Below are 17,537 nucleotides of genomic sequence, written 5' to 3'. Positions count from 1 at the left end.
GGTCACTGAAAGGGTAGCTGTATTTCTTGTCCTGCAGGTCCCCTCTGCTCCCTCAGAATGGCCCAACATCCAGAAACATTAGCATCATCAGAGACAATAAAGTTGTTCCTCCTGGAAATGCTGGGGTCAGAGGTCTCCACTTATGGGAATAGCCTACCTCAGAGCAAGGGAAATACAGACATCTGGAAGGACAGAGCTTGATCCTGAGACATAGGCTGCAACAGTGAGACAGAAAGGTATTGCAAGTTCCAGTTAAAGAGGAGAGCCTGACCCCAGAGGGAATGAGGAGCAGGCCTCCATCATGTCGAAGAAAACTTCCCTTTGCTTTCATTGAACAGTGCTGTAAGCATGGATGTTTGCTGTCATTGCTCCCTTTGCCTGGGGAAGACCTGTTCCTGGTGAGAACAGCTACTCCTTCTGGCAGGAGAAGTACAGCTCAGAGCACTCAGCTGCAGCCCAGAATATCCTGTGCTTCCTTTTTCATGATGTGTGAGTTGTTTTTTACCCATTTCTAGCTTTTTCAGGGGAGTTTAGTGTAAATTTCTGCTCCTCTGTCTTTAAGTACTTTGTTGCGGACTGGGCCCTGAAAGATATTTAAAATATTGTGCTGCAAAAAGACGAGTACAGAAAGAGCTTGCATGAATTGATTCTCAGCCTGTTACTGGAAGGGAAGCTTAACAGTCAGCTTATACTGTCAGTTTCCCTTCAGTGTAGGTATTGCCAATGTTATCCTGAGAGTTCCTGTGGTTCCATTCAAAACTTACTGCCCATCCATCAGCAGAATACAGGTCTTTTAATTTAGCCATGGTGATATATGTGTAACTGAGCCCAACAAAAAAACACAAGGAAAAATGCAGTTCTCCACTCCCAACCTCCTCCCCACCCCCCCGGTCTCCCTCCTTCACTCTGCAGTTGGAAAGTGAAAACAGAACTTTAGCTCTGTTTTCCCTCTCCTGGTAATCCTCTGTCAAGAGGCTGTCTGTCACTCTTTCCACCTCAATGAAAACATCATCAGCTTTTTCATTTTAAGTGTTGACTTGAGAGACAAACCAGCCCTCATTTGTACCTTAATATTCGTCTAGAAAGTGTTTTAAGATTTCAGGTTACACTCAGCAAGCCAATGCCCAGTGGGTCTAAGGGCTTAGATGGAGCTGGCCTCTCAGCTAGGAATTTATTGATTTGATACAGTTTCTTTCATTACTTCTGAAACACAAGGCTAGGGATGGGGAAGGGGGGAAGACCTTGATTAATAAAAGCATGAAATAAAATGCATATGTAAAGGAGGTAAACAACAGGCTGGGAGCAGAAAATATGTAGGAATTGAGTTTGCAAAGGAAATGCAGTCTCATGTTGTTGGAAAATAAAGATTTTAAGAAAATCCCAAACCCCAAGATTTTCATTCCATGCTTGTTATGATCCCAAGCAGGGCTGCGTGTGCCAATCCTTCCCACAAGGTCTGTCCCGTGCTGCAACTGTGGCTCAGTCAGGATAGTCTGTAAGGTCTCTCCGTTTTGGTTTACTACCCTGCACTGGAATTTACTACACAAGGAGGAGTAACAGTTTACAAATTTAAATTGAAGAGAAAATTGGTGAGGCTAGTTAAATTGGTTTACCAAAGGCTATATACAAGTCATTATTTACCAGATGTTGTCATTTAGCAGTGTCCGACACACTGCACGTAGAATGGGTCGTGTTTTTGATCATACTGGGTGGATGGCTATTGGTTGGTACAGACCATCTCACAGAGGTTGTGCTTGCAGTAATTCTTCATTTCTGTCTCAAACATTCATGATTTTACTCCTGAAACACAAGCAGCAGGAACTATTTTCTTTCCATGCTTAGTGACTTGGTGACTAATAAATAGAGGAGCACAGACATGCTGTGTATACTGGCATGCTGGAAAGGGTACTGGGCGCACCCTTCACCAGGCCATTAAGACCAGGCAAGATGGCAGGTGTTTTCATTTAAACCACTTATTGAGCGTATCCCAATAGGGTGATTATGGTGGTCATGATCATCAGTAAAACAACTCGCACTGCTATGAACGGAACCAGGCAGAAGAGGGGGCTTGCAAGGTTATTCAGAAGAAAGTCAGACCCTGTAGACATTTTCTACGTTGTTGTGTCACACATGTACCTTTATTGACTCATTCTGGATTTGCACCAGAGTAGAGGGCTAGGATCACTTTCATGGCCTGATACAGTGGCTACTAAAAGACCCTAAGCACCCAAAGGTGCTTCTGAAAAAATCACAAATTATAAAAATGGTAGAAAAACAGAGAATGGGACCAAAACCAGAGTGCTGAATAACTTACAAAGCTGGAGTAATCATTCTCCTGGGACTACTTAAAAGCTGTAAAAACTTGGAATTGTTTAAGTAAGTAACAATTGTTCAATTGGAGCAGCACTGCTGACAAAGACTGACATTAAATGTAATAATTGGATACAAAGATTGTGTTTGCTACCACATTATTTATTAGTTTCATTAATATTAGATCCCTGGGGAAGCTGAATAATTTGAGGTTTGGGCTTTGTATTTTTATACCTACTTCATTTTTTCTCGGTATCAGTTTTTAAGGAGAATGATATAACAAACTCACTTCAGTGGTTTTGTGGGAAAAGACCGCAAAAAGCCTAATCCAGAGGCATAGGGCATTTTAGTCTTTCTAAAAGGAAGAGAATAGGGGTTTAAAAATGTATAATTTCCATTGTATGATTTCTTTTATATCAACAAGATGAAGCTTCTTAAAGGAAAGAGTAATGCTTCTGCCTCGCCCCCGTCTTGTTTGTAACAGTGAAATGATAGGCTTGATTCACCATTGCTCTTTTTCCATGAATGAAAACTCATGGAAAGTAGATTATTTTTTTTTTTTACTAAGAGTACATTTATAAATGTGTACAAATAACACATGACTGATATTTTAATCCATGGCTAATCTACTTCTCTAGATCCTTAAAGAGTCCAACAACTCAATAGATAGTTTATAACCACCTAGAATACATTAATCTCTGTAATATGGCTATAACATCTGTTAATCATTTGTTACCCACTTGTACACCATTTATAAATGCAACCTTTACATAAAGTTTGAGTGAAATATTTTGTGTTTGTACAACACGTTCCTTTCAAGGAATGCAAAGCACTTTGTAAGCATCATTTAGTTGAGGCTTATTACTCCCACATGTTATAGGTAAGCTGTATCCTCATTTTACCAATAGACAGACTAAGAAATAGGGTTACATCCAGACTGGCATAAGAAAGCGGCGCTTGTGAGCTACATCAAATCAAGACTCCTGTATCCCACAGACTTCCTGTATGAATTCCTGCCTGTAACAAGTACCACACAGTGTCCATATTGTGCTTCCGAGACCTCATGCCTCGGCATGAGACTTAAGCTGTTGCAATAACTTCCTAAAGTGCATGTGAATAGACTTCCAAGGAATGGTCAGTTATCCCTCAGGAAGGTCTGCTTGAATCCCAGGTCTGCATAGGCTTGTGTGTCGCTGTACTTGGTGCTCTCAGCCTCCAGGCAGAGGTGAAGATGGCTTCGCCCATGGACAATCTTTACAGTATGAGTGGGCACTGAAGCTGGGATAAGGCCTTGTCTCAGTAGGAACTTGTACGTTCAAGCATGGATATTCAAACATGGTGGACAGTGGGTGTCCCTGGTCTTTGGACTAGGCTTGAATGTCTCTCAGCTTTCATTTCTGCAGTACACCAAGTCTCACTGCTTTCATGACACAGTGGAGGAAGGTATGGTATGACGAAAAACATGTTAGGCTTTCTTGCTCCAGCTTAGTCACAAATCAGTCCTGTCTCCCTGAACAGCCATTGAGTTGTACCAACAGGGCTATGCCATGGATTCCTGCATTCCTGTTTCTTCAGAGCTAAATCCATGCCTGGGCCATTTTCTGGGCCGAGTGAGGTGGTGCTGTCTTTGTAAGCCCCCCTTGGCTATCTCCATTAACAAGGACCTTCTCTTTGCAAACCACCATTTGGTGAGTCTGTTCCATCCATCACCCTTCAACTTCCCCTCTCCTGGATACCATGCATTTCTACATTTTTTGTTGACCCTACAGTCTTTCATAAACACAACCCCCCCAACCTCCCCCTGCCAGTTTTGGATATCTTCTGATCAACAGCAAGTTGTCCATGGGCCAGCAGTGTGCCCTTGTGGCCAACGCGGTCAGTGAGATCCTGGGGTATGTGAGGAGAAGCATGGCCAGCAGAGGCAGGGAGGTTATCCTCCTGCTCTGGTCTGCTGTGGTGAGGCTGTGTGTGGAGACCTGTGTACAGTCCTGGGCTCCCCAGTTCAAGAGAGACAGGGAACTACTGGAGAGGGTCCAGTGGAGGGCTACAAAGTTGATGAGGGGAGTGGAGCATCTCCCTTACGAGGAAATGCTGGGGGAGCTGGGCCTCTTTAGTCTGGAGCAGAGAAGACTGAGAGGGGACCTTATCAATGTCTACAAATATCTTCAGGGTGCATGTCAAGAGGATGGGGCCAGGCTCTTTTCAGCAGGGCTCAGTGACAGGACAAGGGGCAATGGGCACAAAACTGAAAAACAGGAAGCTACATGTGAATGTGAGGAAGAACTTCTTTACTTTGAGGGTGACCAAACACTGGAACAGGCTGCCAGAGGGGTTGTGGAGTCTTCTTCTCTGGAGATGTTCAAAACCCACCTGGATGCAAGCCTGTGCAACCTGCTGTAGAAGAATGTGCTTTAGCAGGGGGTTGGACTAGATGATCTCCAGAGGTCCCTTCCTACTCTGACCATTCTACAGTTCCATGATTCTGTGTGATTCTCTTTGCTCCTGAGCAAGGCTGGTCAGCAAGATGTGGCAGATGTGCTAAAGTTAAAAACACAGCACAAGACCTGAGCTATTCAGGAGGTGAGGAATTCAAATATGAGTGATTGTACTGATTGCCAAACTCTACTTAGCTCATTTCCAGTTCCTTGGATGTATTCATATATCTGCTTTCTCACTTGTGACAGGATATTTTACTGTCTGTCTTACGCATAAGCCTCCTGTTCTTCTGAAACCAGAACATTTTTTCATACTCTTTTCTGCCTAAAAAAATAATAACCAATGCTTTCTTTGGATCTCTTTTTTGTGTTTAGAATGAGTTGAAAAGCTATACCAGAATAAATTTTAAGAGAGGGAATTTGATAAATACACCTGGCCTGAAAGGCTACCCTAGCCATGGAAACGGTTGCAGCAATGTGAACCCTGCTCCAAAGTATCGTAATGATCTTGTGGTCGTTACTTTACCGTGGTGACCCCTTAATGAGGCAGGATTTGTGGTGTGCAGAGTTGAAAGGAGAAGCTGTTCAAGTGGGAGACCCAGGGAACACATAGCCTCCCTCTGTAAGATCCTCCACAACAGTCTCGGAGGAAACAGCCCTGTAGGTACCTGTTAGTGCTTGGACAGCCTGCAGCAGCCCTGCTCTTTGCTCCTGCCACAAAGCTGCCTGCAGCAGCTGCTGCTCAGGAAGGCTCCACTCCAGGGAGCAAAACAAATACCGAGCTCACTGTTCACAGCCCTGTGCACTTATCTGCAGCACAGTGTCGCTCCCTGACCCGCGTCCAGCGGGACTGTGTCAGGTGGCCCAAAGTTTGCTCACTGAAATGAACCTGTGATGTATCTGCCTTGCAGACTGCTGCGTGTTATGAGTGAATCTGGGTGAGCTGTAACCAAAGCTGGACAGAGTTCTGAAAACGATCTCACCATGATAGCACAGCCCTTAGCAACAGTCCAAATTAGAGGCTAGCTCATGCTTTTTTTTCCAGAGCTTTAAATCTTTTCTCCATTTTTTATTGCCTGTTGGGGCAAGCATTTGCTCATGGCTTCCCTCATACGCTAGTACCTGATGTATCACACTGCTACTCTGTCATACGGTGACAATCTCAGATGTGATGCACCTTACCCACGGCCATTCTCCCAGCCCTCTGACTCTGTGATGCCAGGTTTTCACCTTAGTTCAGCAGTGTGGTATCTTTCTGCAGAAAAGAGACACAGGCCTCCGCTTGACCTTATTTACCCTTTCATTTCCCATCAGACCAAAGCATCTCTTCTGTAGACCTTTCATATCAGCTCAGAGACTTTCCACACTATCTTTAAAACACTTTGGATACTGAGGGCTACCCAAATGACGGTCTAAGTAAATATTGTTTCCTAAGTAAATGGTTGAACAAATGTTGACGGGCATGTGCCTGACTGAATAAAAAACCTCAATTATGTATTTAGTGTCTGCCTTCTCCCCTAACATTTCTTCTTTATTGAGAAATACAATATTTGTTTGTCCTCTCTGGTTCTTCTAGTCTAACTACCAGGGCTACAGCAGGGTAATGCTTACCTCTCCCTTGTTGTTTCTCTGTAAGGTAGTCAGAAATCTCCTAAGGCAATAAGCAGTGGGACAGTTGGACCTCTTCAGCACAGGTCTGTACCCCATTGCGAGCTATGTTTTCTTCTACCCAGTTATTAGAGTCCTCTTCTCCTCCACAGAGACTCCACAAATTACAACTTGTATATATAATTGTGAGTACTCTGTTCCTGTACTAGAACAAATCTCACAGTCTCTCAGTTGTTGTTAAGAGGTATATCCAGTTCAGACACTCCATGAACAGCAAACACATCATTGCAGATATTAAAATTTCCTGTTTACCTTATAGTGTCTGTAACTTGTTTTAGAGCAAACATTAGTGTTGCTGGTGCCTATAGGCTTGCCCACCAGTGCCTGAATTTAACTCAAAAGCTCATCCTATTTCAGGCTGACAGTCCATCCTTTCCCTGTGCAATATTAGCTGTTTCTCCAGTAAGGAATTCACCTGGGAGAATGGTGCTCTTACACAGTCATAGAAGACAGTTTTGCAAGGGATCAAAACACCATCTACTCTGTCCTTCTGCCTAAGGGAGACATAACTGCATCAGGTCGTTGCTGAGTTGTTTTCACTGATTGCTGGCATTGGCAACCTTGCAAAGAGCTGTGATCCACTGAAGTTTGTGCATCTTTCACCTGCTGCTGGTTGTTGTTGGAGATTGCCAGTGTCAATGTAGCCCTAGGGACGCTTTCTCGAGGACTTTGTGCACTGCTTACCTTGCTATACCTGCAGTCCAGCCTGAGCAGCTTTCCTCATGTTTTTGCTTTGTCAGTGGCCAGTTCTGGGCCTTGCATTCATTTGTGCATGAGTATTTTACCCCATGCCTGTGTTACCCTTTGTTTTTTTTGTCAGGAGCTCTCCAAAATGAGAGAGTTGGCTTTTCAGCCCTGAATTGATCATATATATTTCACCTTTCTGCTCCTTTCTGAACTCCTTGTCTGAAAACAGATTATCTTATTTTCCTGTGGAATGTAGCTCTATCCAAATGTCTCTACTACCATATCGTATTTAGCATCCTTTGTCCAGGTCACTTGAAAACATTTGACAGACAAAGTTCCTTAGGGAATGCTATTGTCAGAAAGAATACTTCCGTCAGGTGTGGTCTTTTTTGTTTGTATGTACATACTGGACAATCAGCTGCATAAACCTTTTCCACTTTTCCTCCACACTTCTGCTACACTCAGCTGTGGTGATGACATTCATTGCTCCGCTGGATATGTTTTATTCCCTTCAACTCTTGGTAGTCCAGGCTGTCAGAGAGTCTGGCAGAGACGCTCTTGCCACAGCACTGCAGGCTTTGTTTGCCAGTAGCATGTAACACAGGTCCTGGAATAAGGTAAGTTGTTCCAAATGTACCTCACAAGGTACATTGAAAAGTTACATTTCCCCACATGATCGTGTTCAAAAGATGAAAATCACTTGTCCCTTTGTGGCTGGCTGAAAGCCACTTAAATCTCCATGGTTCAGATTTATGACCCTGCCTGGAATCTAAACAGGCTACAGAGAATACTGGGATAACAACAGGACAGCCAACCCCTCCCTTGCTTTGATACTCAGACTGTCACGGACTAGAAATTCAGCTTTGCATTGCAGCTGACACAGCTGAGGGGAGCAGGAGGAAAGGGGCTCTGTGCTTGCTGGTGCACAGAAAGGTCTCTGACTGTCCTGAAGGAACCAAGGGGTTGCATGGAGGCAGTAGATTCCTCACCTGAAAGAAACATGAGGTTGTTTCCCTGTTGTAACTATACAGCTGCCTTGTAATGCCTCCTTTCAGGTGCCGTGTCCTCGACACAACCCACCTTGTCAGCTTGGCAAGTTCCTTGTTCACCCAGCAAAGCCCAGGAGCCTAAAGCTGCCCGGTGCCCCTGGCTGGCCCAGCACTCCCTTGGGGGAAGTAAGGTAGCTCAGCAGACTGAAGGGGTTTTTCCTCTAAAGGAGAACAGCATAATCTAAAGGGAGAAACTCATTCCAGGGAAGGTATGAGAGCATCTTGTTCTGAAAGCCCTTTCTGAATGATGTGCAAAGCACTGAATAGATGCAGCATGCACTTGGCCTTCTTGCAATGCCTATTATTACCAATTATGGCTGAACAAAACCAGGGGAAGACTCCGGAGGGCAGGCATACATTTTCAGCTTGTTCTTGAAGGTCTTGCGCTATTTTGGCTCTTCTTTGATCTTTATGGAGCCTGAAAGGGCCAAGTGTGCAGAAGGTATGTATTTAGCGTGTACATGAACTGTAGGCTCTACAAAGAATGCTACAATTTCTTACTTCTAGAAAGAGGTCTTTTCCTTCATTCTCCTCAACTTCTAAAAATCACCTTATTTTTGCATTTTGTTTTGTTGGGCCTTCTTGTTCATCTCACACTGAACTCAATATGTAATAAATACTGGCTGTTCCCACTGGGGACAAACTGAAGACCCAGTTGCACGTACCTACTGTAGGTTCTTAGCCTCCCTTAATTTGCTGCATATGCCTCTGACAGCTCCTTTCTCTCAGTTAAAGTCACTTGGAATTTTTTTTAATGAAAAATATTAATTGCATAAAGCCTAACAAGCTTCTGAAGTTAGACTCGTCACAGGGTGTCTTTTTATAATGTGTTTCAGCCACATCTTTTTCTTACAATCAACTTCTTGTTTTCATACCAGGATGTACCAATGGTAGCAGAGTCCTGAGTTTTTGGAGCTAGTTTTCCTCCAGATGAGAAATCAGTGACACAACTGAAGTAAAGGAGAGTTCAATGCTCTCCATTGAGAAAGCATTGAGAGTAAGCTCATGGTTCACATCTCTGGTAGGACAACACAGAGTAAACAGCTCTTCCACAAGACAAAACTGTCTTTAATGCTAGGACAAAGTACATGGAAGCCTTTATCTTAAAGACATTGCATTAGGTATGGCATTAACATGTTTGAGGAACATACAAGATAGTAAGAAGACCTGTAGTTGCTGTTCAAGGTAGTGTTCAGCATCAAGTGACAGGTAAGTCAGCTGGCTTTGAAAAGAAAAGAGATAGCTGAAGATATGTCACAGCCAGTAAAAATATACTCAGACCCTTTATCTTAAATGATTAGTTTTCCAATCACTGCAGGACACATCTTCCCACACTCACCTCACTTCAGAGATCAAACTGCCCCTGCTGTTTGGTATTCATATGCATGGCAGCCTGTCCTATAGCTCTGCAGCTGCCAGTAGAAGAACTTCAGTAAAAATCTATTTGGAAACCTCAAAGACTAGCTTCAATTTAGGGAGCTAATTTTGTTAAATACAAAAGTAAACTGAAGTCTAGAATTTGCATATATAACATATAATATCTTCTGTATAATAGGAACAGGAAAGGCAACTGAAAAGCAGCTGCAAAATGAAAATGTTCTGTAAAATCTTTTAAAAATGTGAATACTAGCAGAATTACTGGCCCTCATTCATGATTCTGTGCGTTTTGTGTCACTAGCATCTCATGAACTGTATGTCCAGCTAAAGCTTATAGAAAACTGGAGCATTACTGCTGATATGATTCTCCCACCTTATACCTTCCCAGTAATTACATAGATGGTGATCTGTCTTTAAAATACACTTTGAGGGATACACAAATAATGAAGTCACCCGACTGACAGCTCTTTTGGTACCTTTATGACATGAAGCAAACATTGTCTTAAGACCATGGTGAAGTTTCATGCTTGCAGTTCGATTTCCAGCAGGGCACATTCCACCTTGAGTTAATTTTCAACCACTTGCCAAAAAAGAAAAATAAGCTGCTGTATTTGGATATGTAGTGTGAAATCACCCGGATGGGAGTAATGTGAGTACACATAATTGCACACCTGTTAGTTATTTCTGGGAAGCTAACCTGTTCATGCTACAATTAGGTACAGTGTAAATCATGAAGACAGAAAACACATTCAATCAGTTGGACATGGTGACAAAAAAAAAATCAGATTTCATGGCTTGATAGAAAAATCACATTAGAGTCTAAATGAATTATTTCTATGACTCAAATAAATTATCATCCAGGCTTACGTTGGTATTAACAAGATGAACATTTTTTGGAGAGAGAATTACATACGCCAGGGTAAGGTGGGTGTAAATCACTGCAGTCAGTTGGTACAGGGGTTTAGCTAGGGTATGCACTGGGAGTGCTTCTAGAGGGGAGGCCAATGAGAAATATCCCTGATGTGAATGGTACCATATCTGGTGCATTTTCCAGACATAAGACCACAAAACTTCCATTTGCAGTGTCAAAAGGTGATTTGCTGGCATCACATCAGCAGCCCTGTGCTTTGAAGATAAATGTAAGCCAAGGCTGTGGCAGCCGCCTTCAGCACCATGTCAATAACACAGAAGGAGTTTGCACTGCAGTGTTTTTGTGCAATAGAGAAACGAGCAAGCCTCAAGCAGTGCCATGGAGTTTAAAACTTGACCATTCATTATTGACAACACCAAACACCACTGGCCTAGTGCCACTCTGATGCTGGCAGCTTGTCATCATGCCATTCCCATTCTTGGTGGCTGCTGTCTCACAGAATTCACTGGTCTGCTGTTGTGTGATGGATTGTGTGTCAGGGTAAGGCACCTGCATGCATGTGCTTGCAAAATATACAGTACCTCTACAAGAAGCTGTCTCACTCACTCAACATTTTTGCTCAAATAAGAATACATATAGTATGGCAAGCAACTGGTTTTGCAGGTTTCTGCAGCCTTAAAAAAATAATAATCACAGCTTACCCACATACTTTTAAAACGCTAACAATCTCCCATGGAGTCTCAAAATTTTTACATGAGAGTAGTAAAGAAGCTTGTATGGGTGAATACATAGCCATCACATGAAATATTCATTCTGTATTGCTGCCTGTCCTGAAATAATGGCCTGCATCAACATCGTATTGCTGTATGTGCTGAAATAATGACCTGCATTGACAGCAAGTGTTACGTTACAGCAAACATTACTAAATAATATTTTTACATACAACCTTTAGCTCAGCAAGCCCTGGGCTTTACTTTGACCACATAGCCCTTACTTCAAAGCCCCCTGAAGGTAGCAGGAGTCCTTCATTGTCTGCAGTAGCCTTGGATGGAGCATATAACTTTCTGAGTGTGCTTTCAGTCACAGTTTCTGTAACAGCTAGTCAGGTGCAAGGCCAATGAAGTCCATGGTAGTGCAGCTATGCCAAATGCGTAGGAGAAGAGCACAGGAGCAAGGACATGCAGCAGCTCTTATGAAATCATGGATCATTTAATTAATCCTAACAAATTTAAGTTTACTTTGATTTGGAACTGCTCCAAATGGAAAGACAATGGCACACAGCCAACAACTTAAATATCACTTAAGACCATAAATATGATCCTCAGTCTTCACATATATCCACTATTAGTGTCAATTCCACTTAGACATGCCTTCAAGAAGCAGTAGATGGTCCAGATAAATATTCTCCTCTATTACATTTTCAGAGTACAGCATTTGGACTCCTGTGGAAACAGGTCTCTCTTTGACACAATAGGTGCATGTTTATGTATCAGCAAGGGTCAACTTTATCATTTATAAATCTTGCACAATCACTTCCTGATCCAGGCAGTATTGGGTGGCATCTTTGTTATGATAAATGAGAATAAACCAATGAATGCAAAAGAGATCATCACAGCAGAACTGGTCACTGGGTAACTTTGGAGCTTTATTATGCCATGCTCACTAAGCATGTTCTAAATATTCAAGGTATTAAGCAAATTAGATTTAATTATGCTTTATCAGAATATTAAAAGATAACTTATTTATTAAAGTAAGGCTTTTAAATGACATCTTAATGTGATGTAAGTTAAGACAGAGGATGGTCAGCATTAATTCTACTACAGCTAAGAAGGAAAGGTAAGGGAGAGTCAGATCAGACGACCTCTGGACCTTGTGCTGCTAGTCTTCTAACAAGAGGAACTGCCTGTCTGCAGAAGGAAAAGGGTGGAATGGTGGATTGGTGTGGCTGAGCTGGGGTTTACAGAGTCTATCTAGAATAAAAACTAATGGTACAACTGATTCTGCTTAAAAAGAGAATGTGTACATCCCATATATGCTGAGGCTAGCTCTGTGATGCCAGTCTCTATCAATGGAATATGCCTCAGCATTGGCCATCCTTGATCTGAGGGGCAGCAAGATGTTGGCCACCTCAGTGCAGCTGGGGCTGTGCCTTTTTCTGTCTCAAGCTAACTACTGTGCTTTGGGCAGCTGGCTACAATAATAAACTCTGAGGTGGATGGTGGGAGTGGTGAAGCAATCAGCTGCACTTTCTGCTAACTTCATTTTGAGGTTCAGTGCAGACTCAGTATTTTTGGTTTTGTCTTAATGCTGAAATCACAACTCCAGCAAACCTGGGAATTGTAAGCCAGATGAAATAAGTGTTAATTTGGTAAATTCTTGTACAAGATCCTCTTTCATGATTAGTAACTGAGGTGTGGACACAGGGCCTGCTTGAAGGGGTGCGTCTGTCATCATTAACAAGATTAGAGCACCCAGGCTTTGAAATGGAGGAAAGCTGATCTCCTAGTGTAGCTTGATGCCTTCAACACAATTTCCAGGGAATCAGCACATCTGTAAGCAAAACAGAGCAAGGACATGCCAGCTGAAACAGTGTGCAAAAGAACAGGAGAACAGACAAGGCTCAAAGTGTCTTTCTACCGTGTAGCAATGATCCCCTAGCCAGCTGGAAGGAATGGAGCAGAGGGAAGGATAGCCAGATGAGGCTTTCCCACAGGGAAAAATGTCCTTATGCCCTACAGGGAGACAAGCAACCCAGAGCCTGGAAAAGAAAAGAGTGAGTTCATAATAATTTTTGCCTTTGGCAACTGCAATAGTCATTGCACAATCTGTTGGACAATACCACACAAATCAGGTAATTGTGTAAGGTACAGTGCTAGTGCTCATGCCTTGCCCTTTGTTCCCAGGAAAGAGAACAGGAGATTGTGTGCTGGGAAAAAAGGCTCCTAGTAACAGAAACTAGCAACAAAACATTAAAAAAATGTGGTTACTCCCCGGAAAATCTGAAGGAAGTATGGTTGCATTTCACCTTGTATGGGAGACACTGCTGTGCAGGTTGCCAAACATAGATGGAGACATAGGTGTGGACCTGGTTACCAGAGGTGGCAGAGACAGTGGAGATTTGTTGGTACTGAGAACCCGAGGAGTCCTTTTTGGCTATGCTTCGTTTGTATCTGGGCAGCCACTTCCATTGAACTGGGAGTCTGCAAGTTGTTCTTACACTGTCAGTGTCTCTGTGGTAAATATAAGATGTCAAAAGAAAAAAAAAAAAAGAGGAAAAAAAGTAAAAAGAAAAAAAAAGAAACTGACAATCTTTCAAAGCTCTTTTCATTTAAAATACATTTCAGCTTGGATTAAACTGTACATGGTAGAGGCAGAAAAAACTGAATGCAGGAGGATGAAAAGCAGACACCTATGAGATGTCCTGAATGATTCAGTCCTGAAAAAACAAAGTGATTTATAATGCTTACTCCTTGTTTTTTTTTTTTAATGCTTTTCTCTCTAAATCTATTTATTGTCAAAGTCCAGCAAGTTCTCAATGTCAGACTGACATAATGATAGCTTTGCTCTGTCAAGAGAGAGAAAACAGTTTGCTACATACTTGCCTGACACTCCTCATTATCATCTGTGCAAAACGAGCACTGAAAGAGAAGAAGAAATAAAAAAAAAACCCTAACTCCCTCTTCCTGGAGTCATTCATCAAGAGCTTTAGTAGCAAATGTTCCCAAACTTGCAACACAACCTCTTGAAACAAGAGCTGACTTCTTGCTAAATTCCAATATTAGTCACAGTTCTGCAGTCACAGCTCTTTGTTTTTAAATAGAAACCTTTCTCATGGCTGTGACAAGTTACTTTGTGGAGGTAAGAAAGGAAGGTAGACTAGCTTAGGCTGCTGTTTACCATCCTCTGTCGCAGGTGACCACAGAGGGCAGGGCCGCGAGGTGAGGAACAAAACAAGCTCTCCAGAGGCTGACAGACACAGGCTTTCTGGAGGGTGAACAATGCAGCCAGTGTTACTTGCAAATGGGACCTTTCAACACCCTTGGAAAGGAGAAAACTTAAAAAATCAAACACTGCAGTGGGTTCCTAGTGGCTTACACTCATGGCCAGCTATAGCCAAACAAGCCTTCTTGTATAAGCTTGTTAATGGAGAGAAATACATCTGATTGGTATGGCATTTGAAGATGATTAATGAGAGGGCTTCTGGCAGGATAAACTTTCCTTCCTTTTATGTGTCCTTGGCTTTAGGCAGCACCTGCTCACTTGCAGCGACGCGCTATCTGTAGATCTGTCACAGGAGCTAGCCACGTGCGTCAGCAGGACTTAGAGGGTTCCCACATCAGGTGACGCAGAAGGATGCATTACTGTCCGTAATAGTGGCAGAAAGACTTGGGGGTGCCAGGCTTAGGGCAAAGGTCCCACCAGACATGTAGCCTGGCTCCATGTGACCACGTGGAATAGTCACTTAAAGGCTCATGTGAAATGTCTGATCTCAGCCCTGCTCCTGGTGGTCTGTATTCACACCCACCCACCCCTCCTGATCACAGCAGCAAGGCTGCTGACTCATAGGGGCTGGAGACCGAACTGCTCTGTCAGTTAATCCATACTGCAGCCCCATCTGCTCTGCCACTGCTGGTGTCAAATACGTGCAAGGCCCCTACATTTTGACTTTGGTCTCTATCAACCACCTGAACACCTGCCCACGAGTGAATTACTCTCCCTCCTGATGTGGGAGGAGGATGCAGGATTTAGTTACATCCAGGGGTAATAGGGTCTGAAAGGGTTCTTCTGTCTCACGACAAGGCAGGGAAAGGTGAAACCTGGAGAAGCAGAACCATGTCACAGTGTGCGATCAACATCCAAGCTTCCAGAAGATTTTGATCACAGCTCAACAAGTCTGATAGCAATTATTGAAAGCTACTCCCAGAGCCATGCAAAAATCTGTGCAACACAAACATCCCATCTGAGCAAATCTGGCCACCAAAGCAGCCAGGAAAGTACATGTCCTGGACTCCTTTGCTCTCATCCCAGGCGACAGTGCATTCCCCTTTGCCTGCTCATCAACAGGAGAGACCAAAGGCCTCATGCCATCCTCACCTCCCTCCTGGAGGGAATAACATCCTTTCAGACGTGCTCAGCACCAGGACTCCTCTCACAGTGCCCTTCCAGGAGCTCTGGCTGCTGCTGGAAGAGTTACGCTGGCAATGACCTGCTCTACTAGCATGGCCTTTCCCTCTAACATGAATACTACCACCAGTTTGGACCACACCAACACTGTCTTCTTTTCAAAACACTTCCATAATGTAAGAGAAAAGAAGAGGAAAGCTAACTCAGTAAAACCTGAGTATTTCCAGGATCAGAGGTCTTGTCTTCTTTACCTCTAGTAGCTTTCCACAAGGAACATCAGTAGGTAGCACAATCCCTGTTTTTATTGTCCTTTTCTACCTTGCCAGCACTGCCAGCAGAACTGTACATGAAGAGAGCCTTCAGTGCGTCATAGCTTTGAGGTGAGATCATAGGGCTTTGTACAAAAATTCACAGGTTTGAGGTTCAAACTGTATGTTAAACATGGTCTCTCCCACCTACTGTGGAGGTGTACTGACAGAAAAATCAGCAAAAGTGCAAGAACAAGCATTTGCTAGCACCCACACTCATTCCATATCATTCTTGAAGTTAGCAACAGGGGCACCATCAACTCAGGCATTACTGATTTCAATCTATGGGAATTCACTGCTCAGCTGTAAAAACAAGGCATTTGTATCTCACTGTGTTACACTAATTGTTCCTGGAATGTCAATGCCTTTTAATGTACATCCACTAAGAGCTGAGATAAATGTGAATGAGGAATGGTGAATACTGCTTGATTCAAAAGGACAGGACTGGAACTTTCATCAAGAAAAACAGAGAGGCAAATAACCACAAACATGCTTTATTAGCAGCCAGATCTTTCTTTATCTACAGTCGGACTATTAGTAGTGATACATACACTTAACCTCAAGGCTCTAAAACTAACTAGTTGACCTGGTTTTGGTTGGAGTAGAGTTAATTTTCTTCTTAGTGAACATTGACAACTAGTCTGCAGTCACTATTTTAGACAGAAAACTACCATTTGTCAGTAATGGAATTATCACTGTATTTGTCTTTGAACTTTGGAACATAAAAAAGGTATTTTTTTGCTTATAGGAATGGGAGAATGAAAACCAAACAGCACAACTGAGGGAATGGATGTCAGGAATACTTCTTATCACACACTACTGCTTGCTTCCAAGGAGATGTGGACAAAGGTAGGTGTTATGGGAAATTAAACTGGGCTTTTCCACAAGACTAAAATGACCACGTTGACTCTGGACATTTCACTGCAGTTAGGTTCTGGAGGCAAAGAAAGCCTCTGTAACATTTTAATAACTACTTCTTAGCATACCTAATTTCTAACTAATTATGTATAATATGCCAGTAAAGATAATTAATAACATTATCCTGCCAGCAAGAACAGGGTAGACCCTTCCCTGTTTTGTGGGTGACTGGTTCATGATGAGATGCTGGTAAAAAGCACTTAACTATGGCAATGTCTATTTCCAGCATAAAGACAGAAGCGATCACTAGAAACCAGAGTGCACAGCTGGCTTTTTGTATGAGAGATGACAAGATACACCAGCTAGGAAGAAGAGAAATGGTGATACAGGAACATACTCTAAATGCTGCTTCAAGCACACCACCCGGTTAGGCAACATCTGAACTGCTGGTAACGTACCTAGGAGATTACTTCCAAAGGATAGAAGCAGCGAGGCTATCGCTTTGAGGCAGAGGGACTTCTTGAAGAGAGTTTCTATGGTTTGCTGAAGTGCTGTGACTCCCCCAGGGTCAGTCAGGATGAGCACACTGCCCAGAGGGTAACACTCGGGACTGCTTTCAAAAGAACTGAAGATGATTAAAAAAGAATGAGTGCAACAGAGGGTGTTTGGTGGAAATATCTGAGCTGCCATTTCAGCTTTTCATTCTTTCTCATTTGAAGGTATGAAGTCCAGAAGCTGATTGTTATCATCCAGAAGTTAATGATCACACACACACCCCCACACACACACCCCCACACACACCCCCACACCAGGATACAGCAGCATGAATCCTTCTTTGGAGTTTTTGGAA

General features: G+C 43.0%; 1 long non-coding RNA gene across 1 annotated transcript; it reads right to left on the bottom strand.

The window, feature by feature from the left end:
• Nucleotides 1–12,125: 12,125 nt before the first annotated feature.
• Nucleotides 12,126–17,337, bottom strand: LOC119141684. The gene is made up of 2 exons (XR_005102013.1): nt 17,146–17,337; nt 12,126–13,627 (listed from the first exon to the last, which is right to left on the bottom strand). It is a non-coding gene; the product is annotated as an uncharacterized LOC119141684 (long non-coding RNA).
• Nucleotides 17,338–17,537: the final 200 nt, after the last annotated feature.

This window comes from Falco rusticolus, chromosome Z (assembly GCF_015220075.1).
Source record: "Falco rusticolus isolate bFalRus1 chromosome Z, bFalRus1.pri, whole genome shotgun sequence".
Classification (NCBI taxonomy): Eukaryota; Metazoa; Chordata; class Aves; order Falconiformes; family Falconidae; genus Falco; species Falco rusticolus.
The sequence above is the reverse complement of the archived record's forward strand: the minus strand, read 5'-3'. Positions and strand labels throughout refer to the sequence as shown.